The sequence below is a fragment of the Pantherophis guttatus genome, chromosome 2, assembly GCF_059756535.1.
Source record: "Pantherophis guttatus breed Tessera chromosome 2, ASM5975653v1, whole genome shotgun sequence".
NCBI classification, from domain to species: domain Eukaryota; kingdom Metazoa; phylum Chordata; class Lepidosauria; order Squamata; family Colubridae; genus Pantherophis; species Pantherophis guttatus.
The window spans coordinates 230,143,965-230,170,217 of NC_142064.1; the positions used below are offsets into that span (position 1 = coordinate 230,143,965).

The 26,253-nt window shown below is 42.4% G+C and overlaps 1 long non-coding RNA gene across 2 annotated transcripts in view; it reads left to right on the top strand.

Annotated features, from left to right (window-relative positions):
- Positions 1–10,845: 10,845 nt before the first annotated feature.
- The window catches only part of LOC117673919 (uncharacterized), a 111,963-nt gene continuing 96,555 nt past the window's right edge, over positions 10,846–26,253 (top strand). For both annotated transcript variants that reach the window (XR_009621611.2, XR_009621610.2), the window contains exon 1: positions 10,846–11,041. This is a non-coding gene — a long non-coding RNA (uncharacterized LOC117673919). The remainder of the gene's footprint in view (positions 11,042–26,253) is intronic.

Below are 26,253 nucleotides of genomic sequence, written 5' to 3' on the forward strand. Positions count from 1 at the left end.
ACTCAGATTCGGGAAGATTTGGACTCCGACTGGGTAGTCTCAGGGGGAGAGACAGGGGCAGGTCTTGAGAATGTTATCTGGGATGAGTTTGATCCTGTGACCCCTGAGGACGTGGACAGGATTCTGGGTAGACTGAACGCGACCACTTGTTTATTGGACCTGTGTCCTTCCTGGTTAGTACTGGCTTCCCGGGAAGTGACACAAGGCTGGCTCCAGGGGATTATAAACGCTTCGCTGAGTGAGGGTAACTTTCCCGCCGCCTTGAAAGAGGCGGTGGTGAGGCCTCTCCTCAAGAAGCCTTCCCTGGACCCGGCAATGTTGGTAAATTATCGTCCGGTCTCCAACCTTCGCTTTGTTGTGAAGGTTGTTGAGAGTGTGGTCGCACAACAGCTCCCCCAGCACCTGGATGAAACAACGTATCTGGATCCATTCCAGTCGGACTTCAGGCCCGGGTACAGCACGGAAACGGCATTGGTCACGTTGGTTGATGATCTCTGGAGGGATCGGGACAGGGGGTGCTCCTCTGTCCTGGTCCTGTTAGATCTCTCAGCGGCTTTTGATACCATCGACCATGGTATCATGCTGCACCAGTTGGAAGAGTTGGGGGTGGGAGGCACTGTGTTGCAGTGGTTCTCCTCCTTTCTCTCTGACCGGTCGCAGTCTGTGTTGACAGGGGGACAGAGGTCGACCCCGAGGCCCCTCATATGTGGGGTGCCGCAAGGGTCGGTCCTATTCAACATTTATGTGAAGCCGCTGGGCGAGATCATCCGTGGTTTCGGGGTGGAGTACCATCAGTACGCTGACAACACCCAGCTGTACATCTCCACCCCGGATCACCCCAACGATGCCCTTGAAGTGATGTCCCGATGCCTGGAGGCCGTACAGATCTGGATGGGGAGGAACAGGCTCAGGCTCAATCCATCCAAGACTGAGTGGCTGTGGTTTCCGACGTCCCGATATAGTCAGTTGACGCCATCACTGACTATTGGGGGTGAATCATTGGCCCCCACGGAGAGGGCTCGCAACTTGGGCGTCCTCCTGGATGCACGGCTGTCTTTAGAAGAGCACTTGACGGCCGTGACCGGGAGGATTTTTCATCAGGTTCGCCTGATTCGCCAGTTGCGTCCCTTTCTGGATCGGGACTCGTTACGCACGGTCACTCATGCCCTTGTCACCTCCCGCCTGGACTATTGCAACGCTCTCTACATGGGGCTCCCCTTGAGGAGCACCCGGAGGCTCCAACTGGTGCAGAGTGCGGCCGCGCGGGTGGTAATGGGAGCGACATGGCGTTCCCATGTAACACCCCTCCTGCGCGAGCTGCACTGGCTCCCGGTGGTCTTCCGGGTGCGCTTCAAGGTTCTGGTTACCACCTTTAAAGCGCTCCATGGCTTAGGACCCGGGTACTTGCGGGACCGCCTACTACCACCAATAGCCTCCCACCGGCCGGTACGCTCCCATAGAGAGGGGCTCCTCCGGGTGCCGTCAGCCAAACAATGCCGACTGGCAGCCCCCAGGGGGAGAGCCTTCTCTGTGGGGGCACCTACTATCTGGAACGAACTCCCCCCAGAGATACGGAGGATCCCGGATCTGCGCACCTTCCACCGCGCCTTAAAGACCTTACTATTTCACCAGGCCGGCCTGGCCTAATTTTCCCCCTCTTTTATAAAAGATTTTTTAAAATTTTAAATATATTTTAGTATTTTATATATTCAATTTTAAATTGGTTTTAAAAGTTTGGGGTTTTAAATTTGTCAGGGCCAAAATTATTTAATTTGATTTTATTCTATTTTTAAATTTTGTATTGTATGTGTTTTTATTGTTTGGCTGTGCACTGCTCTGAGTCCTTCGGGAGTAGGGCGGTATAGAAATCTAATAAAATAAATAAATAAATAAATAAATAAGTAAGTAAGTAAGTAAGTAAGTAAGTAAGTAAGTAAGTAAGTAAGTAAGTAAGTAAGTAAATGGGCCAGTACTTTAATCTTGTGGCAGAAAGGGAGATAAAGGAGCTTTCTGTTGAGGAGGTGAAGAGAGCTTTTGAGAAAAGAAAGGGATTGTTACCATCCTCTTTTCTCTGAGCTTTGAAGAAGAGGGAAATGCTGACAACAAATGATGAATCTTGAAGCCGCAATAAAGTCAAAATTACACTTTGTACATCTCAAAGTGGAAATAATGTGGATTACATACATTTGGTTCATTTGTGAGATAATATGTGGTATCATTTGCCTCCTATGATTTTCTCTTCATAGAAACAAATGGCTCCTAAGTGTACTAGGCATTTTCGTGCCACCTTGTTCTTCTCTCCTTATAATGTGTATGTGGGAAGTACTTGAGTATTTGATATTGTAGGCAGCACAATCATGCACAAATTTACACTTTGCCTTTGGTTGTCCCAAAGGTGCTTTTACAAGAGGCAACTGGACTTTGTTTTTTTCTTTGAAGACAATTCGCTTCTCATCCAAGAAACTTCTTCAGAGCTGAACCTTCTAAATAAATAAATAAATCTTATTGGGCATTTATAGAATTTGTATTGAATATTTGTATTTGTATTTTAAACTTTTGCAGTCCTGTTCCATTTTTTAACTGGTTAACATAACAATATTTTTATTGTCTTACATAACAAGACTCTGATTTGCTCACAAGCTTCAGCTGAGCATCCAATATACCCTGAACAAGGAAGAAAGGACTATCAGTGAACTATCCAAAGGCCATCTCACAAAGATGTGTATTCAAATTACAAGCCATTTTCACTGTCTGGGATGAAAGCTGAAGCAGAACCTGGCAACTGAGAGTCACCAATAATAGCCAGATCTTTTTAGGATAACACCATGAAATCCCATGTTCCTGATATTAAAGACCTGGTTAAGCAGCAGCAGCAGTAGTGGTACTAAACAAGTTATAATAAAATTGAGAGGAATGCACCACTCAATAAAAGCATGAACAATGGTATAAAAAGGTGTTTCTTGAGAACGCTGGTCCTGTAAATGTCTCTTTAGCCTGATGCTTCCTTTGTGAAATCTCCCATGTGGCATAGGGAGAATTTCATGCATCCAATATTCCAATTTATGCAAACCACCAGTCTGCATTAGTTTGAAAAGATGTAGCTGAAAAATGGAAACTGGAAGTGATTAGAGCTGTTCAGGAAGAGGTCTTGTATGTTACAGGCATAAAGGGGACAACACTTTTCTGCAGCCATGGAAGGATGATATGGTCAGGATTGTTCAGGGGGTAAAGAATTAGCATCAGGCAATGGTGGAAAGGCACGGTTCACTTTCACCAACTGATAGTTAATGACAGCAAATTCTCAACCAAACCTCAGCAACAGCTGCCACATCAACAGCTATTGGCAGAAAGGGCTATTTAGCTGCTGCTGCACCAGCTGTTACCAATTCATCTACTATTGTAGTGTCCTCACTGTAGTCAGTGGGATATGATTGCACTTTATTTATTTATTTATTTATTTATTTATTTATTTATTTATTTATTTATTTATTATTTCTATTTCTATACCGCCCTTCTCCCGAAGGACTCAGGGCGGTGTACAGCCTATTTAAAAACACAAAAACAAAAACAACAGTTAAAATTTAAAATCATTAAATAATTAGGCTCCAATTAAAATCCCAGGAATTTAAAAATACCCCAATTTAAAACGTTATGTTAATAGCCCGGCCTGGCGGAACAACAGGGTCTTCAGAGCGCAGCGAAACACCCGGAGGTCGGAGATCTTACGTATTTCCGGGGGCAGTTCATTCCACAGGGCTGGGGCTCCCACAGAGAAGGCCCTCCCCCTGGGTGTCGCCAGCCGACATAACTTGGCCGATGGCACCCTGAGGAGACCCTCTCTGTGGGAGCGGACTGGTCGGTGGGAGGCTATTGGTGGCAGAAGTCGGTCTCGAAGGTACCCGGGTCCTATGCCATGGAGCGCTTTAAAGGTGGTAACCAACACCTTGAATCGCACCCGGAAGACCACTGGGAGCCAATGCAGCTCGCGCAGGAGGGGTGTCACATGGGCGCAACGAGTTGCACCCATAACCACCCGCGCGGCCGCATTCTGGACCAGTTGGAGCCTCCGAATGCTCTTCAAGGGGAGCCCCATGTAGAGAGCATTACAGTAGTCCAACCGGGAGGTGACAAGGGCATGAGTGACCGTGCGCAAGGCGTCTCGATCCAGAAAGGGCTGCAACTGGCAAATCAGGCGAACCTGATAAAAGGCCCCCCTGGCCACGGCCGTCATGTGCTCTTCTAAAGACAGCCGTGCGTCCAGGAGGACACCCAGATTGCGAGCCCTCTCTGTGGGGGGCAAAGATTCACCCCCAATAGTCAGCGATGGCACCTGCTGACTATATCAGGGCGCCGGAAGCTACAGCCACTCGGTCTTGGAGGGGTTGAGTCTGAGCCTGTTCCTCCCCATCCAGGCCCACACGGCCTCCAGGCAGCGGGACATCACATCAAGGGCATCGTTGGGGTGGTCTGGAGTGGAGATGTACAGCTGCGTATCGTCAGCGTACAGATGACACTTCACCCCAAAACCACGGATGATCTCGCCCAGCGGCTTCACATAAATGTTGAACAGGAGAGGCGAGAGGACCGACCCTTGTGGCACTCCCCATGCGAGATGCCTCGAGGTCGACCTCTGTCCTCCTGCCAACACAAACTGCGAGCGGTCGGAGAGGAAGGAGGAGAACCACCGCAAAACGGTGCCCCCTATTCCTAACCCCCCCAACCGCTGCAGCATGATACCATGGTCGATGGTATCAAAAGCCGCTGAGAGGTCTAATAGGACTAGGACAGAGGAGCAACCCCTGTCCCGAGCCCTCCAGAGATCATCCACCAACACGACCAATGCCGTTTCTGTGCTGTACCCCTGCCTGAAGCCCGACTGGTACGGGTCCAGATAGATAGCTTCATCCAGGTGCCAGGGAAGTTGTCGTGCCACCACGCTCTCAACAACCTTCGCCACAAAACGAAGGTTGGAGACTGGACGATAGTTGGCTAATTCAGCCGGGTCCAGGGAAGGCTTCTTGAGGAGGGGCCTCACTACCGCCTCTTTCAAGGTGGCAGGAAAGGCACCCTCACTCAAAGAAGCACTTATGATCCCCTGGAGCCAGCCTCGTGTAAACTCCCAGGAGGCCAGCACCAACCAGGAGGGACACGGGTCCAATAAACACGTGGCGGCACTAGTCTTACCCAGGACCCTGTCCACATCCTCGGGAGTCACAGGATCAAACTCCTCCCAGATAACATTCTCAAGACCTGCCCTCGTCTCCTCCCGTGGACTCATCCAGTCGGAGTCCAGGCCATCCCGAATCCGAGAGACTTTATCATTCAGGAATTGCACAAAATCCTCAGCACGACCCTGCAAGGAATCTTCCCGCACTCCCCCCCGAAGAAGGGAGTGGGTCACCCTAAACAAGGCGGCTGGGCGGTTCTCTGCAGATGCGATAAGAGCGGAAAAGTGGTTAGACTTTGCCGCTTTTATTGCCACTAGGTAGGTCTTGATATAAGACCTCACCTGTGTCCGGTCGGAATCGGATTGACTAGTCCTCCAAATGCTCTCTAGGCGTCTTTTCCGACGCTTCATCTCTCTCAGCTCCTCAGAAAACCAAGGAGCCAGTTGAGATCGGCATCGGGTCAGAGGCCGCAAAGGCACGACGTGGTCCAAAGCTCAGGCGGCCGCCCTTTCCCAGGTGGCCACCAGCTCTTCAGTCGAGTCGTGTGTCAGGGTCTCAGGGAATGGCCCAAGTTCCGTCAGGAACCTTTCGGGGTCCATCAGGCGCCTGGGACGGAACCATCTAGTTGGCTCCGTCTCGGGGCGGGGGAAGGCGGTAGGAAAGTCTAGTTGGAGGAGCGAATGATCTGTCCATGACAAGGGTTTAATATCTAGGTCCCCTATACCAAGATCATTCAACCACTGACCAGAGACAAAAATCAGGTCCAGAGTGTGTCCCCCTATGTGAGTTGGGCCTTGAACTAACTGGGTCAGGTCCATGGCCGTCATGGAAGCCATGAACTCCCGAACCGCCTCTGACGCCTCACCCGCGGATGGAAGGTTGAAATCCCCCATGACAATAAGTCTGGGGGTATCAACCGCCACCCCGACAATGACGTCGAGTAGCTCGGGCAGGGTCGCTGCCACGTGGCAGGGAGCCAGGTACGTAGTCAGCAAACCCATCTGCACCCCACGGCCCCACTTCACACAAAGGGACTCACATCCGGCTATCTGAGGAACAGTGGTCTCCCTCGGACAAAGACTTTCCCTAATAATCACCGCCACTCCCCCACCCCTCCCCATGGCCCTTGGCTGATGAAATGCACGGAAACCTGGTGGGCACATCTCAACGAGGGGGACCCCCCCCCTCCTGGCCCAACCAGGTCTCCGTAATACCTGCCAGGTCTGCACCCCCCTCCAAAATAAGATCACAAATGAGGGGGGCTTTATTAACCACCGACCTGGCATTACACAACATCAGCCGCGGACCCTGGGCCTGAGACTCTACACAACCCAGGACACGAGTCACGCATTGGGGGCCGGAGTGCGAAATCGCTCGTAAACAGCATATGCGCACCCCCGACACTTGATATGACCCCCTGCGTCCGTCATACCTGCCCCTCCCACTCATTATTTCAATTTCGCAGCCCTTCCTGTCCTCCCCCTGCTCCCTGGTTAAATTTCCTTTCGCGACCCTCCTGCTGCAACTAATCGACCCATCATCCCGCTCAGTCACTATCTGGACCCCCCCAGGTCCGCTTTTACAACCCTCTCCCTCCCTCCCGGGTCCCCTTAAAATTTTCTTTAAAAATTTAACTAAAAAATCCCTCAACCCCCTCTTCGCTACATGGGCACCTGTTCTCTAGTTATCTGGGAAGGAGTTGTACAGCATCTATTGGGAATCCTGGGCAATTGAAAGCTAGATGTTGGCAGGATCCGATCTTGGTTATCTGGGAATTCCTGTCATGGCTGTCAATCAGCATCTCATGTTGAAAAGGTGTTCAGAAAGCCTTGTTGATGTATTCCATTGCACCTCCATGAATATGAGTCAATGGAGCAGTTGTAGCTCCTAAATGTGACTATCCCACTTCCTGAGTATCTCACAGTGCTAAGTCTACAATTAGCATGAGTACTTTCCCTCCTCTCCTGAAACATTGCTGCCGTTATTGTGTTGATTTTGGCTTGATCAGAATTTGTTCAACCTAAATCACAGTTCTAGTTGTGCAAACTCTCCTGGGTAGGGCCAAGCATCAGTTTCATAATTCTTAACATTATTATTAGAGCACAGGGTTTAACATAGGCCTAATCAGCCAATAGCTCAAATATCAAATGTGGCTTTTGGGGGGGGGGGGAGACAGAATGATCTCTCATTTGGCCTCCCAATTTCAATACTGGAAATAGGGCAGGAGGATTCTAAATGCTGAAAATGTCCCAATATAATTTTCTTGCTGTCCAATCCAGAGGTGTCTTTCCTTCATCTCTGATTCTCAGCCTTAAAGCAGACTCAATGCAGTCAGCTGAAAGTTTTCAAAAGTTAAAGAAACATAGTCAAGCAAAAATGTTCTTTGATTTGCCTGGGGCAGGTATAAAATTAAATTTCAACACTTAGTAAGTGGATTGGCTCCAAATGCATGCTGCTTCTGTTAAGATAGATAGGGAAAAAGGTGTGAATGGCCGTGAATTGCTAATGCTTTGCTTTCTTTTAAGAAGGGACAAGGCAATGGCTCTTTTCTCTTAGTCTAATGTGCTAAGATTAGAGCAAGGTGTGAAAATGGAGCTTGTCAAGTACAGGCTGTTTTTAAGAAGACAAATGTTCCAGCCTTGGGAATAAGGAGCCATGACTTTGAATTATGCCTGGTCTCCAAAATTTGCTTTACTTTTTCTGGATTTAGTGGCCTAATGGCCAGTCTCCCAAGTTACAATTATTGTATCACTGCTGCCTTCTTACAACAGTTGTTAAGGGGATATGTGTCCTACTTTCTGCTCCTTCTGCACCTGTTTCTCACAGCCCTGTTGCTTATCACTGCTGCTTCCATCATACTGACATAATTTCCTGTCTCTTGATTGGCACTTTAATTCTCTCTGTCCTGAATGGCCTATTTCACCAAGGCCCTCTCAGAAAACCTAGCACCTAGTCGCGAAAGGGTTTTGAGAGAGAAGTCTTCTCAGAAGATCAACTTTTGCAGCCACAAAAGAGAAATTTTTCCATAAGCCCCAGTCCTCAAGATTAAGTTTATATCAGGGATGGGCTGCTGGGGGTTCGCAACCTCTAACTAAAATTCTGTGCAGTTCAGAGAACCCCCAAATCCCACTCCTAGCTGGTCCCGCCCACCCCACCCCGCCCCGCCCCTCCCAGGAGTCCCCACATGGCCCATTTTGGATGCAGGTAAGTGCAGGGCATGCACGGAGGCCTACTGGATGGTCGGGAAGTTCCGGAGCCTGGGGAGACCGTTTTGCCCTCCCAGAGGCTTGAGGAAAGACTCTGGATCCCTGGGATGGCAAAAACACCCTCTCCCATGGTGCAGGAGGCCGACTAGGCCACACCCAACATGGCCACACCCATCCAGCAACTGGGCAGAGAATCCCTTGCTAAAATTGTTGAAGCCCACCCCTGGTTTATATTATAATGATTGCACTACAATGCAACTTCTTGAATTCCTGTCAGACTTAAAGAAGACTTGCTTAGTTTTGCAACTAATAAAATCAGTGGTCACTACCATGAAGACTGAATTCATCACATCTGTAATCCTTAGTTCCTAAAGCCCTGGGAGTTATATTTGCTCAGGAAGAAGTGTGAAGCATAATCAGGCCATTAAGCTCAAGAGCTCACCTTTATCAATACTACTTGAGGCAGGTTGAAATTTCAAATTGGCACCTACTGAATAGGCATGTGCAAAAACCTAACAGGATTCCCCCACCCCAAATGCTTTCATTTGAGGTTATGAATTAAGTCTGTCATTGGGTCTTTAGATACAAATAAGAAGGGTGTAATTGGCTAATGTTCTTTGCTGATTGTTTTCCTGCATTGTGGTCAGGCTCTTTGTCTCTTGTAATGTGCACCGATGAGCAAGATTGCTAAGCCTTGCATTACCTTCAGCGTCATTCCCTGTCTCAGCTTCTTTTATGTCTTTATCTTTGTTCTCTCTTGTGCTAATGGAATCTTACACTTCTCTGCTAGTCCTGCCAACTCAGCTGACAGCTCAACTCAGACCTCTGAATATAATCTCAGGGCTAAGCAGTCTGGACCCCTCTTTTGGGCCAAATCTTACTTTTATCTTATGCATTACAGGAGACAATGATTGAATGGGTGTCAAGCTAGTACATAAAAATGCAAACCTCATCACTGCCTATAAGAACAGGAGGAGATGATGGTGGCAAGGCTATGAATGCCACCTTCTCTGTGATTTGCCTATCACTTTGGTGCCATGTTGTACTGCCATGTCTGCTTCTGTCTCTGCTAATAAGCCAACAGGCCATAAACAAGCCATGTCCTGAAAAGCTAAGCACTGATGCCAGTGATGAAGAGGGCCTCCCCCAGGGTGACATCCTCCGATACCTCCTATACCAGTGGTTCTCAACCTGTGGGTCGCAACCCTTTTGGGGGTCGAACGACCCTTTCACAGGGGTCGCCTAAGACCATTGAAAAACACATATTTTCAATGGTTTTAGGAATAATTTTATGGTTGGGGGTCACCACAACATGAGGAACTGTATTAAAGAGTCGCGGCATTAGGAAGGTTGAGAACCACTGTCCTATACTATCTTTCTGACACTCCCAAAACCCAGTAATCAAAGATCACAAATTATATTATCAGGCAAAGTCAAGTCAATGGTCATTCTTCAGTGTCATGACAAGTCTGGAATCCCAGAAAAACAAGTTGAAAAGTAAGTTAATTTTTAAACTGATGTTGACATTGGAATAGGATATTTTCTGCACAATTGTGACTTATTCTAGATCATATTGCTGTTGTGCCATCTTTTACATATCACTTCCTGAATAATAATAAATAATAATAATAATAATAATAATAATAATAATAATAATAATAATAAAAAATACCTCAGTGAAATCCAGAGGCAACTTGAGAAATATACTGTTGTCTAAAGATTCTAGTATCTTAACCATTTTTATTCCATTCTGTCAGCAATGGAGCAACTTTGTAATTGCTTTGTAATCCCCATTACTGCTTATAAACAATAACTCCCTTTTTACAACCTGTAACATTCTTTTTCTGCAAATTGAATCTCAACTACGAATTAATCCATTTGCTGTTGAATTATAAATTTAGACGGAATCACACAGGCCTAGAGTTATACCTTTCACCCTAAAGTGGAATAGCAGCATAAATATGTTGGTCAGGCAACATTAGCACTATTTTTTAAGAAGCTTGATTTCCTTGGTTTCTCTGTGGGAATACCTGAGAATTAAAAACATGCTAAGGTGCTTCATCTAGCATATCAGGCTTAACATTTTTGGCATTTTGCAAAAATCATTTGCAAAGACCATCTGCCTTCTGAATCAAGAGAGTAAACTTTACCCCTTCCCTTTCCTAGGAGAACAGTCGTTAAGCTGAATCCATTTCTAATACATTCTATGAACTTTCTGCTCAACTCTTTGGGATATTACAGTAGCCTTTTTCAAATTGGAGCTTCATCATCAGTTTCACTGAAATGGCCTAACTGTTCTGCAGTTACTGTGCTTGGGAGAAAAAAAAAAAAACCCTTAATACATACACATATTAGTATGCAAATGAATCAAGACTCCAATTTCCCAAAGGTGCTTTTTCAAGAGGCAACTGGACTTTCTGGTTTTTCTTTGAAGATATTTTACTTCTTATCTAAAAAGCTTCTTCAGCTCTGAGACGTAAGACTCCAATAATACAAGGCAGTGATGAAATTGAGCTGGTTCTATCTGGCTCGGGCAAATCAGTAGAGCCGGCAGCAGGAAGTTCCACCCTCCCCCTCCCCTCCAAGATGTCATCACGTTCTGTTTTTGACCCTCTGCTCATACATGGAGGAGGCACACATGCTCACATTTGCGAACCGGTAGCAAAGGTAAGTAAATTTCACCCCTGATACAAGGTGATAATGCATTCCTGTTAATATGTGTTTCCCCATTGTGTGTCTGCTTACTATCTTCTCAGCCTTTCCTCTCCAATGGATGTAAATGCAAACATCCTTTCTCTTCTTGCTTATTATCCCAGCATGAGAATGAACATTTGAAAGGGTGGGGAGTTGGAAAAAGAACTGTACGATTTGTTGTTTTATCTGGCTTCTCATGAATTGAGTTCCAGAAATCTGTGACTTCAGTATCTGAGCAACTTTTACAAGTTGAAAGTATATATTAACTACTTGAAAAAAATACAGAGAATAAACTAACTATATCTGCATCACCACTCTACATTTGTTTTGACTTTCATGTACACATGTGAAGGGGGAATTATTATATTATTCTCTAAGCCAGTTTTTTGTGCAATCATGTAAACTATAACACAGATGTTCTATGGACAACAATATACAAATGTTTATAGTGGTGAAATTACATCCCAAATGGCATTGCCATGCTTTAATTTTCCATTAATTTACCAAGCAGCAGAAAAACAAAGATAGAAAAATGGTTTGTAATAGCAATCAATAAATACCAAACTAATGTTCCAAGAGTTTATGGGATCTTTAATTAAATTCTACCCACTATTCAATAGTTTAAAATCTGGGAAATATCCGCTGTCTTTAGCAATGTTCTGCATATATCAAAATAAATTCATGACTACATTGTTTTCCAAGGAAACATCTGGGTAAAATGCATTATAGTTAAAACTCCAAAAGATATATAGCTTTGAAGTCAACATATAAAATGTATCAGGCATTGTTGTTTGGGAAGCAAATTGCTAAATTATATATAATAGATCATATATTATTTAAAAAAACTCTAATATCATATTAGATATTGCCATTGATTAAGCAACTCTTTGTGGCAGCAATTCCTACCACTCTGTTTATGTATTGAAGATAAATAGAAAAATACCAACAACTTCATATGTAATCTCTGTCAGACAAGTCAATGGTTATGTTTATGTAGTTTTCTAGGATGAACTCAAGTACTCTACAGTATTTCCTATTATTAAGTTACTGATATCATTAGATGCTTGTTCATTTATCCATTAAAACCTGTGAAGAGGGATTGTACCAGTGGTGAAATGCTCCTGCTTTGGACCGGATCACCTGATCCAGTAGCGATGGAGGCGGGTGGTTCGGAGAACCGGTAGCAAAAATCCCTGCCTCCCCCCCCAATGCCCAGCTGAGCCGCACAATCATCAGAGACTTTTTTTTAACTTTTAAAAGCATTTTTTCTACAACTTCTTCTGCTGAAAAAATGCTTTTAAGTGTAAAAAAAAAAGCCTCTGATGATCCCATGGCTCAGCTTGGATCGTCAGAGGCATTTAAAAGAAAAAAAAACCCCTTTTTTTCTTTTAAAAGTCTCTGATGATCCCAGCTGAGTTTCCTGATCGGCAGAGGCTTTTTAAAAAAGCCTCTGCCGATCAGGCAATTCAGCTGGGATCGTCAGAGCCTTTTGAAAGCATTTTTTTGCAACCTCTTAACTGAAGAGGTTGTAGAAAAAATGGTTTTAAAAGTAAAAAAAAAAAATTGGCCATGCCTATCCAGTCACATTACCCTCCCCCCACCAAGCCACGGCCACAGAGCCGGTAGTAACACATTTTAGATTTTACCACTGCATTGTACTCCTTTAGAAGACCAGAGATAAAATAATTATGGAACACATATGATCTGGAACAGATATGAAGGAGAATATATGTAGCTCGGGTTATAATGGGTCCTTGGTGATCTCTGAGCTTGGTTGTTTTTCCTTGCAGATGTTTCATTACCCAAACTAGGTAACATCATCAGTGCTAATATGATATGAAGCTTGCCAGTTTAGTTTGGATATTCCTAGAATGATATCACTGGACATTTGTTATTTCCTGTTTTTTGTTTGTCAAGCTAGGTGGGAATATGGATCATTTAATATGAATTAACTATTCCTCAGAATGTAGGGTTGGACTGAGATAATACTAAAATGAGGAGATAAAATGAAAGAGAAAGAGAGGTAGAGAGATCCTAGAAGGCATAGTTGATTGTTAAAAATAGGCAAATGTTTTCATAAGTAAATAAATGAAGTTTATGAGTCAAGAAATGCCTCTTATTTTTGTCAAGCCTCACCTCACACAATTAAATTTAGACCAGTGATATGAATATAATTTTAATCTCTCTTTTTTCATTAGATTACAGAAAATAAATACAACAGATGAAATGACACTGAATTATAACAATATTTGATGGTAGAGTCAAATAAACGAAATTAGCAGAGTGGGAATAGAAATGAAACTCCCTCATTCTGTTTAACACTCTCCGGAGGTGTTTGGACTATAATTCCCAGAAATTCCAGTCTTAGGCCTGCTGAAGTATGTAACTAGATTAAAGATTAAACGCTACTGAGGTATTAGATTTCTTTACTCTCTCTCTCTCTCTCTCTCTCTCTCTCTCTCTCTCTCTCTCTCTCTCTCTGTGTGTGTGTGTGTGTGTGTGTGTGTGTGTGTGTGCGTGTACCTTTCCAGTACTCATGCAACGACCCCTAATTCAGAGACTGTTCAAGTTTATGACTGTGCTGAATGAATGATATGTAGCCTGCCATGCTGACTTCTCACAAGCAAAATCAATGGGGAAATTGGCAGGAAGCTGGAAGTCACATATGATCCTTATTTAAAAACCTGCACATCCTCACTTAACAATGGCAACCAGGACTGCTGGAATTGCTGTTGCTAAACAGCATGGTTACATGTTTTTTTTTTTTAAAAAAATTACGACTGTGTCCACTTAATGATGGAGTTTCCAGTACCAGTTAGCACTGTTAATCAAGGACTACCTGTAGCCTTGTTTTACCTCAGCCATTACCAGAAATGTCTACCTCAGCCACTAGATCAGGGCTGTCAAACTCCTGGCCCATGGGCAGGATGCGTCGCGCACTGGCCACACCTGGTTTAGCGAAGGGGGAAAAAAAATTCCCGATACGTCACGTGACGCCGCCATGACGATGTGAGTTTGACACCCTTGGGATAGATAAAGCTTCTCTCAGAAAAATCACCATGCAGACAGGAGCTGAGCTACAAAATGGTACAATAGTCCAAGAGCCAGCCAATCCAGATAATAAAAAATAGAGCAAACATTGTACTGAAAAAGTAGAAAATGGCCAGAAGCCAAAAATTAATTCCAAGGGCAAGATTAAAAATAACTGGTCACCGAGCACACCAGCTTGGCTTTGCTTCTAACAAAGTTACTCCTTGATGCTTTATCCAACATCCTCAATACAGCTTTTAATTCAGGTCAGACTGCATGTATGTGACCACTCTTCATTCCCAAAGAGTTTTTACGCTTGCAGTCTTGTTATTCTGTACCACTAAGTCCTTGGATCTCTTCCAAATAATACACTTCCAGCACATCTTCTGGCTCGTCCTTGTCTTCTGAGGATGCTTCTTCAAAAGTAAGGAATAAAAATAAAAGTCACAATGTGAAGTTAGACAATCAAGACAAAGAAAACGCTTTTGTATTCTCCTGTATTGTAATCATCCACAGGACATTGCTATCAAATTTTTACTGCACTGGAAAGGAGAAATAGATGTGCCTTTGACCCTCCCCAGTCACAGTTACAACCCTACTTCCCAGTGATTTGATGAAATCATTTCGCAAAATCAAGTAGTGTTATCAGTATTTCCCACACCTCATAGCATTTCCCTTGAGATTACACTATTTCCAGCCGCAGCAATCTCTATTGACAGGCAGCTATTCCCTCAGGATCACTTGAAGCAACAGAATCTGCACGTCAGTGAAAAATAGGTTCCTGTTTGCGGTGAATCCTGTCTTTTTTGTTCAAATGTTCACAAGAGAGTTGCAGACAGAAGAAAATCACGTTTTAAGTAACAGATACCCAGTTTGTGGAGGTAGTGTTCTCTTCCTGTGTAAATATAGCCCAAGATAATTTTTCCCTTTTTATTTAAAAATGTTATTCTTGTGGAAGTGTTTTAAACATGAGAAAGCTAAATTGGATTTCACTCCTGCTTGGCTGCTATTCCTGTGACACAGCTGCCAAAGCAAGTGCTTCCACATGATCCTCCTCCTAGTAAACTATCCTGTGCATAGGCCTAATTCTAGTCCCATGTTTACATCGAATTTCAATGTGGGAGGGGAAAGCACTAGTACAACAGAAATTGTAGTCTTCCCCCACCCGAATACACTTTTCTTGCAGATTGTGAAAAAACAATTCGCTTAATAAATTACTCCAAAGGAAAAGTGAATTGACTTCTCCATTGGAATAATTCTTATGGGATTCACCTCTTAGTTAGTTATATGATAAGCCAACAATAGCTGCTTCAAGGAAAACATTGATATCATGTATAAAAAAACCTGAATAATTCCTCACTCAGAACATACCTCTACTCTTTTTTTACTATGGATTTACTCCATTTAAAAAAAAAACATACCCTCAAATCTCAGCCTAATAGCGCAAAGCCTACAATTTAGTTGTTCTTGATCTGATTTCTTCGGGGATGGGAAAGAATGTATGAAAGTAGTCTATATTTGAAAGTCATTGTTAGTAACTTTATAAAATTAATGTAATTATAAGCACAATTATATGCAAAAAGCACAATTAGTTCCCAAACTTATTAAGGGATGCACAGCCCACTCATCTTGTTCTGCATTTCACCAACTTCTTTGTCATTAACAATTGCACAGTATGGAAGAAATTCTTAAAATGTAGGGTTTCTTTTTAACTCATGGTTTAAAAGAAATGAGAATTTATGTATCTGCTGAATTTCTTTCTGCCATTAGGCAAAAAGATGGTAACTTACTCTCAGGAGGCCTTTAGGATTTTGTTATTATATATCTTTGACTTAAAACATCATCAAATAAACTTCCCTTTATATTTTAACTCATATAGCTCATATTCAAAATAAATGGACTGTTTTTTTTTTATTGGTTGAGTAGTTTGTTAAAAAAAATAATGACTTGATTGCTGAAGGAAAACAAAACTCTCATTAGTCAAACCAGCCGTATAGTATTTTTTGTATGCATCATACAAAGAAGGGTGGCATATAAATCGAACCAACCAACAAATAAATAAATAAATAAATAAACAATTCTGTTCTTCCCCCATTTTGTTTTTTAATGGTAACTTTATTAAAAATTACTTTTACAGCAATAAAAATGAACACAAAGTAAAAAAGAATAAAAAGAAAAAATAGTGCAAAAAAGGAAAGAAAAATAGAAAAAGTATAGTAAAGAAAAAGAAAAGAAATATACAAAAAAATCTTTGCACTTTGTCACAAGTATAAGCAATTTTAATAACATGCTGCTAAAGATAAATTGTTACTAAATCATTGTTTTATATTGCCCAGAGTCATTTTCTGTGAGACTGGTGATCATATAAATTTGATTAATAAATAAATTAAATAACTAAACAAAACTTACCACCTTTTTCTTAAAACACAACAATCTCTTCTTTCCATCTTCCACAAGAGAAGCCACGTAAGAAGCCACAAATGTTCATGTAAACATGAACCCTAAACACCAGGAAAAGGGAACCGATCACCTATACAACATCTTTTCAATAAAATGATATGCATGCAACTTGCCTTTACATTTTGACTGAACATTCAACCCACTACAGCAGAACACAAGCTGTGAAAAGGATAACACTGCCATACCAGTGGTGGGTTTCAAACTTTTTTACTACCAGTTCTGTGGGAGTGGCTTGGTGGGCATGGCATGGCTTGGTGGGTGTGGCTTGGTGGGCATGGCAGGGGAAGGATACTGTAAAATCTCCATTCCCTCCCCAAATCAAGGGAAGGTTACTGCAAAATCCCCGTTTCCTTCTAATCAGCTGGGATTTGGGAGGCAGAGAATAGATGGGGGTGGGGCCAGTCAGAATTTTTACTACCGGTTCTCCGAACTACTCAAAATTTCCACTACCGGTTTTTCAGAACTGGTCAGAACCTGCTGAAACCCACCTCTGTGCCATACATCAGAAACACTCAGAAACAACCAACAGACTATTATTAACCACATGGCATCACCATAGCACAAAAAACAACTAAAACTCTCCAAAATATCTTAGCTAAACCAAAAGACTCTGTAGCCCCACAAGAAAAACTAGGACTCATATACCACATACAGTATAAGGATTCTAACAGTCACTATATATAACAGGCAGAAGATTAACTTCCTTTATGTACACTGAGAGCATATGTACCAAGACAAATTCCTTGTGTGTCCAATCACACTTGGACAATAAAAAAATTCTATTCTATTCTATTCTATTCTATTCTATTCTATTCTATTCTATTCTATTCTATTCTATTCTATTCTATTCTATTCACAGAGCATATCCATGAACAACAACTAGCAATCAGAAGACATGATGAAAACTCTTTAGGTGAGCAACACTTGGACAGACCTAACCATAGTTTGAACTGGAAAATTGTGAATGATCTAGACCCGTGATGGTGAACTTATGGCACGGGTGTCACAGGTGACACATGGAGCCATATCTGTGGGCATGTGAGCATTGCTGTAGCTCAGCTCCAATGCGCATGAGTGCACTGGCCAGCTGATTTTTGGGCTTTCCGGTCCCACCAGAAGTTGGAAAATGGGCTGTTTCCGGCCTCCGGATGGCCTCCATGGGGTTGGGAAGGCCATTTTCGCCTTCCCCAGGCTCCTAGAAAGCCTCTGGAGTCTGGGGAGGGCCTACCGGGCCCACGGGCCATCACGTGTTAAAAGCGGGGGGTGCATGGGAGGGTGCGCGCATGCGTGGGGGTGCTCATACATGCGTGGGGCAGGGCACATTGAATTATGGGTGTGGGCACGCATGTGGGCGACCTCCCCACACTGCCCCCACTTTTGGCATGCGGCGGCAAAAAGGTTAGCCATTACTGATCTAGACCAAGCTAACTTCAAAAATGCTAGGCAATTCCTGGAAGCCTGGTACTCAGACAAATCAACCATCAACAGGCACATAGAGATAAACAAAATTTATACAGTATATCATTCAAAAGAAACAATAAAAAAGCTTTAAAAAGAAAGAAAAAGATCAAACACCTTTTCACCAGCAATCAGCACCCATATAAGGAGGAATTAACACCAGGATTGATACCAGCCAATCAAACCATAAATAATATCACAATCAAAGAACTATCAACTCAGACAAACATTCAAACAGTAAATGACAGCTTAATCAAGGAAGTACCAAAAGAAAACAATGCAGTTGTAATCCTTAGTTCTTTCTGATTCCCTTTAGTGTTCACCTTTCAAAGTCTCATCCTATGTTTTTTTTTTTTTTAAGAATTAAAAATAAAAGCATTTTTCCCAGGGGAAGGATTCTTACAATTAATTCTAAAATCTTATTTCAAATCCATCTAGACCCTTAAACTGTTTATAACTTTCCAAAATCAAAGTTCTAATCACCTTTTTGCTTTTAATTCCAAAGAACACATTTTGAAAGCGCTTAACTTTGTATTTAAAACTTATTTCACTAAGGATTGAAGGAAACTTACCTGGTATTTTCAAATTTGTCAACCCAAATGTTTCTAATAGCTGAAAAGCGGTTAACAAACAATTACCAAAATTGATTAGGAAAGGAAGTATGCAAACCCAGTGTTCCTTTAAAGGCACTGACCATGATTTGAGCAAGGTGGCTCTTCCTTGTTTCCCAGAGGTCTAAACCTGCTAGGTCTTCTTTTGAGGACCAATTGTCTGGGGTAATCTCAGTGGTGAAATCTGGCCGGATCTATCCGGCTCGTGTGAACCGGTAGCACTGGCAGCATGAGGCTATGCCCACTTGCCAGGATATCATTATGTCCTGTTTTTTACCTTCTGCGCATGTGCAGAAGGCTCTGCACATGTGCAGAAGAGGCACGCTCGTGCATAGCACACATGCGTTCCCCCATGCTCCCATTCCGAAGGTAAGTGCATTTCACCACTGGGTGATCTCAAGACCTCTCTGTCTGAGAGGAAGGAATAAAAAAATGGTATTCTAGTCCCTTGTACTTCATTCTGCCATGGTCATTGGCTCTGCTAAAAGCAGAGCCATCTTCAGTTTATTCATTCTCTTCTCTTTTCCTAATTTTTCAACTTTTTCTATTATTTTCCTCCATTTCTAGACCTTTCCATCTAGTGATTTGTCATCTCATCTGTTCCCCTGTTTGGCATGAGCCTGCCAAATATGGTGCATATTTGGGCTCTCTAAAGCTGTGGAATAATTATAATCACAGTGCTACTCAATGCCCAATTCCTACCGTGTTTCCCCGAAAATAAGACATCCCCTGATAATAAGCCCAATTTGAGTGCATGCACTAAAATAAGTCTCCCCCCGAAAATAAGCCCTCCCCAAAAATATTTAAACACAGAGCTGGAAATCAGGTAAGATGGCAAGAGGAGCCCCATCTTGCTCCAGGTGCCCCAAAATAATAAGACCTTCCCCAAAATAAGGCCAAGTGCTTATTTTGGGGTTCAAAAAAATATACGACAGGGTCTTATTTTCAGGGATACACGGTACATGATTAGAAACCAGGACTACTGCTGGCACACAAGACACTCTTGTTCAGAATTTCACTTATCCCTCCCCCACATACATATATATTAAAAGAAATGGAATTTAAAATATTCAAACTATTGTTCTTTCTCAGATGGCTTACTTTTATATAGCTATGCTATGAGGTTTTTCAAAAGAAGAGGGTGAAACTGGACATTTAAAACTGTGGGAAAAAAAATAAGTTGTAACTGGTGTCCTCCCTACTTCTACTTATGTGGCACCCTTGTGAGGTACACATAATACGCACTAGTCCCAGTACACAAACCTGCATCCACTAAATACTGATAGAAGAGAATATTTGTAGCTTAGGGTTGAAGTGTGGGGTCCTTGGTGCATTCTGAGCTTGGCTGTTTGCTTGCAGACAGTTCATTTCCAAACTATGTAACATCAGTTGTTTAGTAATGAAACATCTGCAAGAAAACAACAAAGTACAAGAAAGCACCAATGATTCCATAATCCACCAACTGGTCATAAGAATAATTTATTCTAATTATTGATTAAATTCTGGCTAACCTTTAAGTAACTGATATTCTAGAGCAATATTCCCCATCCAGATATTCTCCAAACACAAAGGTTCTCTAATGTCATGATCAGAGTAATGGTAACTCTAAAAAAATCCCAGTAGAATTAAGGATATTACCGTATTTTTCAGAGTATAAGACACGCCGGAGTATAAGACGTACCTTAGTTTTTGGGGAGGAAAATAAGAAAAAAGCTGATTGCCAGGTGGATCAGCCTCCCGGAATAGGTTTAGGTTAGGTTTAGGTTTATTAAATTTGGATACCACCCTTCTCCCGAAGGACTAAGGGTGGTGAACAGCCAAAATTAAAATACATACAGTATAAAAATTAAAATAAATTAAAACAGAATTAGATCAGTTTGGCTTCTCCAAATTTACCAATACCCCCAATCAGCTGTTCCCAGAGGTGAATTTTGGCAACAGGTTCCTTGGTTGTGAGCTCTGTGCCTTGCTTTTTTTTTTTTTTTTTTTTTGCTTTTTTTTCCTGCCTTTGAAACTTCTGAAACTCTCTCTCAAAAAAAACTTTTTTTCCTGCCTCTGAAAGCCTCCAAAACAGAGCTTCAGAAAAAAAGTCGCTGAAGCTCTGTTTGGGGCTTCTTTTCTGAAGCTTCTTTTCTGATGCTTTTTTCAGCCTCTGAAACCTCGGTTTGAGAAGCTGGGCAGGGCTACATTCAGAGTATAAGACGCACCCAGATTTTCACCCTCTTTTTTTGGGGGGAAAAGGTGCACCTGATACTCCAAAAAATACGGTAGATTATAGAAATTTAAGAAAGTACTTATGTCTCCCTGCCTCTTTCTACAAAAGCAAAGTGGGTAAGATATTTTTTTGTTGTAAACCCAGTGATGCTAGGGATTGCTAACAGAGTGATTTTATAAGAGAGGCTATGCTTGGGATACTTTATGCTCTTCTGGCCACCACCCCTCAAAAAAAAAAAAAAGATAAAAAGTTGGGATAGGTGCCAAAATGTCAATAAAACAATTTAAATGAGCTTGATTAATGACTAATAAAAGACAGCACTTGTGTAAACATATGATCTTTATTGCCATCAGAGGTTATAACATCAGCTAATTTAGACTGTTATACAAGATAACGCAACAAAGCCAGAAAAGCCAGTGCTAATTTTGATTCTTAGTCTTAACAATTTTAAACCACTTTCTGAACTGCGGGCAGTATAGTTTAAGTGCCAGCTGCTGGAAACTAAGAATCAAAGGTATCTTGATTCTTGTGTTTGTGATTTTTCTCTGCAAATTAGGGTGGCTACTGGCATAACCCGGAAAGATTGATCTAATTCAGCAGGGGTTGTATGAAAAAGCAGAGCTAGGTCAAACCTACACTTATAATGAATTCTACATTCAATTAAAAAAAAATCTGAGACTATTGTCAGAAAGTCCAATGAAGTGGGGGTTTTTTTTGTTGTTTATTCGTAAAGTCATGTCTGACTTTTTACAACCCCTTGGAACACAGCACACCAGCCCCTCCCCTCCCCTCCTGTCTGCTGGAGTCTTCCCAAATTCATGTTCATTGTGTCAATGACACTATCTAACCTTCTCATTCTCTGCTATGCCTTTCTCCTTTTACCTTCAACCTTTCCCAACATCAGGGTCTTTTCCAATAAGTGCTCTCTTCTCATTAGGTGCCCAAAGTATTTGAACTTCACTCTCAATATCTGTCCTTCCAAAGAACTATCAGGGTTGATTTCCTTTAGGATTGACTGATTTTATCTTCCTGCAGTCCAAGAGATTCTCAGGAGTCTTCTCCAACACCACAGTTCAAAAGCATCAATACTTCAGTGCTCAGATTTACTTATTGTCCAACTCTTACAGCCATACAATACTAAATGAAGTGGGTTAGATATGAATAGGTTAATTTATACAGGAGAGACTCTGAGAGTCTTTCAGAGTCAGTGGCCAGAATGCATCTTCTTCTTTTGTCTGATAGTGAGAATAATCAACCAATGGAACAGCTTGCCTTTGGAAGTTGTGGAAGCTTCATCACTTGAGGCTTTCAAGAAAAGATTGGACTGCCATTTGTCAGAAATTGTGTAGGGTCTCCTGCTTGAGTGGGGGGTTGAACTAGATGACCTATAAGGTCCCTTCCAACTCTGTTAATCTGTTAAATCTGTCTTCTTCCTTCTTTCTCAGCTTCCTAACTGAGACTTGAAGGTGCAAAGTGATTTAAATGAGTGAAGGCAGTGGTGGGATTCAAATAATTTAACAACCGGTTCTCTGCCCTAATGACCGCCTGGGTGGGCGTGGCCATGGCAGGTGTGGCCAGGGGGGTGTAATAGGCAGTACTCGGCCTCCTGCACCCCCCGGGAGCAAAAACAGGCCACGGGGGTGCTGCCACACACCCCTTGCCCCGTTTTGGGCCTAGTAGGCCTCCCTGCAGCCTCCTGGGAGTAAAACTGGGCCACAGGGGCGCTGCCACACACCCCTTGCCCCGTTTTGGGCCTAATAGGCCTTCCTGCATTTACCTGGGAGCCAAAACGGGGTGCGTGGGGACTCTGGGAAGCGGCAGGGAGGGGTGAGGCCAGCCAGCAATTTAACAACCGGTTCTCTTGAACCGGCCCAAACCAGCTGAATCCCACCACTGAGTGAAGGGTTTCTTAGGCAGAGGGACTTTTGAAACTAGAAACTACTTCACAACCAGAGAAAACAGTAGATTTCTTAGCAACAAAATGTTCCCCAAAAGACAACAACAAAGCATATTACAGGAAAGGATAGGAAAAATAGAGGGGTTTAAGCAGCAATTTGGGGCACATCAATACATTGTTGAATTGAGTGGGCACATCTTGCACTAAGATGCCATGAAAAAACAGGATCTCCTTGGTATATGAATATCTTTCCAATAAAAATGTTGTTCCAGAAGAACACTACAGAAAAGTTATTACAGGACTATGACCAAAACCTATTTGAAAGTATTCCATCCTTCATGTCTTTGCAGAGTTTCTGTTTGCCCATGCACATATTTGGAGTGAGGCTGTCAGAATTGTCAAATTGTGCTGGCTGTGCTGTGGCTAAAGCTTTTTAATGCTTGACGAAGCATGCAATCTGAATTACACAATGTGAATACATTTGTTTCTGGAGATGTATAAAAATGTGAAGAGGGAAATGTATTTAATTCATTATTCCCTAATAAAAACTGTAGAGATGACAATAAAAAATTAAACTATTATTAAATACATAAATGATGCTAATCTCCAGGTAGTTGTCATAAATATAAAAGCTTTTATATCTGTAGTCTGCTTGTTTGCAATTAGTCTGTCTTCCTGGAACAATCACAGTTATTCAGGCTCAGAAGCAAACACTCAGGGTCAATATTGATTTAAAGAGACCTTACAGCTTGAAATAAATTGAGCACAGCAGTAGTATTCATGCTGGCATATAGTCTATGCTGCATGCAGGGAGTCTCGGTGCAGGGAGAATATCACATTAACACCCCAATGACATATTTTACACAGTCTTTGAAGATGGTGTAGATTTATTTCCTCTCCAATATTTCTATGGGATGGAGAGGGAGCCCCACTTCCTATGAAGGGCCTCACCCAACACAGCTATTTATCAGATGAAATGAAAAGTGGCAAATAGATTCATTACTTACCACCAAGCTGATGGGTTAGCCAGTGGAGAATGAATAATTGATTCACTACTGCTAATTGCATGGGAAATCAGATAGGTTTTTAAGCAGGATTTTAGGAAAGAGAAAGAAAAGGAACATTTCTAAGTTTAAAGAGAGAGCAAAACAAACGGAAAAAAAAAAAAAACCTTTACACACTTTGACCATTTCCTCTTTCCATCATTCTCAAATCTACATTTGGGGCAAGATTTTTTGTTCTATATAAAAGAGGCCCCAAAAGTACTTCATTCAAAGGAATTAAACTTTCATAAACTTGGAAGCCACAATTCAACCACTATTCAATGGAGAATGTCTATGGAGATTCTCAGTCATACAGGTCACGGTTGTTCCAAAGGTGCTTTTTCAAGAGGCAACTGGACTTTCTGGTTTTTCTTTGAAGATGTTTTGCTTTTCATCCAAGAAGCTTCTTCAACTCTGACTGGATGGTAAACTGAATCCTTCTTTCCCCACCATCCAGCCAGAGCTGAAGAAGCTTCTTGGATGAGAAGCGAAATATCTTCAAAGAAAAACCAGAAAGTCCAGTTGCCTCTTGAAAAAAGCATTTTTGGTATATTTAATGGAGATAGCAATGATGACTGCAGCAGCAAAATCTTTGAGTTTAATCTCTACTGGCTTTCTCACAGTGCAATTTGAGGAAAGCCTGGCATTTTTAGTGTTCTTGCTTGCATGGCAAAGAACCTGAGAACAAATCTGTCGACAAAGGCTTTCCTTTGTTGAGATCTGCACTGTGTGTATATTTTGTGGAAATGGTTATCATTTAAATGAGATATGAGGGTGGGCAGATGTGGGTTTCAGCAGGTTCTGACCAGTTCTGGAGAACTGGTAGCAGAAATTTTGAATAGTTTGTAGAACCGGTATAAAAATTCTGACTGGCCCACCCCTATCTATTCTCTGCCTCCTGAGTCCCAGCTGATCAGGAGGAAATGGGGATTTTGCAGTAACCTTCCCCTGGATTGGGGAGGAGATTATACAGTATCCTTCCCCTGGAGTAGGGTGGGAATGGAGATTTTACAGTATCCTTTCCATGCCACATCCATCAAGCCACACCCACAGAACTGGTAGTAAAAAAAATTGAAACCCACCACTGAGGAAGGAGTACTCTGGATGAGTATATTTAATTGATCCACTTCTGATTAAGGTTTTATATTCATCACTTGGATGATTATTTAATATCAAATGTTGCAGGGAGAATTATCAGCCTTAGCATTAGAACTACAAAGTTCTCATTACATTACATTACATTAATCCAGTTTCTCCAGCTTGGCAATTTAACAATTGGTGGACTTCAGTTCCCAGAATTCCTCAGCCAGCATGCTGGTTGGGTTATTGGGAGTTGAAGTCCACAATTTTTAAAATTGCCAAGAGTGAGAAAGATTAGTCCAGTTATATGGTCCAGGACACAGCATTCTGAGAGTGTGAAGGTTTGTTCTCTGAGCTTGTGGCTTGGTTTCCGAATGTTTTGTTACCAAAACATAGTTAACATCTCCAGCAGAGTTTAGGAGAAGTCGGTGTTCTTCTGTTTATAAGGGCTTTGTGTGGTAAATAGGTCTTGTGATGGGTCAAGTGTGGGTGTGTCAAGTGAGGGTCTTATAAAGGGTCAGGTGGGAGTCATCAGTGGGGGTCTTGTGATAATCTTGTGATGGGGAGGTTATATCAGGTGAGGGTCATTTGGAGGTGAAGTGCTGGTTGTGGGGAGGGGGCTTGCATGGGCTGGTTGAGAGTAGGTGCTGTCACTTGACACACCCACACCTGACTCATCACAAGACCCATCACAAGACCCTCACTTGGCACACACCCACAATTGATCCATCATAAGACTACTGACCACGGGAAACCCTTATAAACAGAAGAACACTGACATCCCCTAAACTCCACTGAAGAAGTTACCTAGCCTAGTAACGAAACCAACCCACAAGCTCAGAGAATGAACCTTCACCCTCACATCCCACACCCAAGCTACAGATATTTGACACTATTGCACAGCATTCTGAATTAATGGAAACTTCCAAGTCATCCTAAAGGATAGTCCCCTTCTTATTAAGAGGCCCATCATGAGATTTGAAAGCATAAAGTGGCATGACCAGAATATCTCAGAATTATTAATTCAATCCTAGCCACCCTGGAAGTGATCATGGTGCTATGTTAAGTATATAACCTTTAAGCCCTTCATGTAGAGATCTGAAGAACAAAAATGTGAAATCACTACTTGGAGAGCTGCCTATGTGTTTTTCTCTCCTGGTTTTAGGAGAATGAAGATGAACAGATGAGAAGGATATTTCAAAGCTTTTTTTAAAAAAATAAAATTACTAGAAGGATAGGAAAGGTGCGTACCCAGGCTTTCAATGCATATATAAACTTATTTTTGCCGACACACGTTCATATGGTAAAATGTTCACTAATATGGTCATTGAATGTCATAAATCCACCTAAACATACACAGCTGTAATTGGCTGAAAGCATTTTTGCAAACA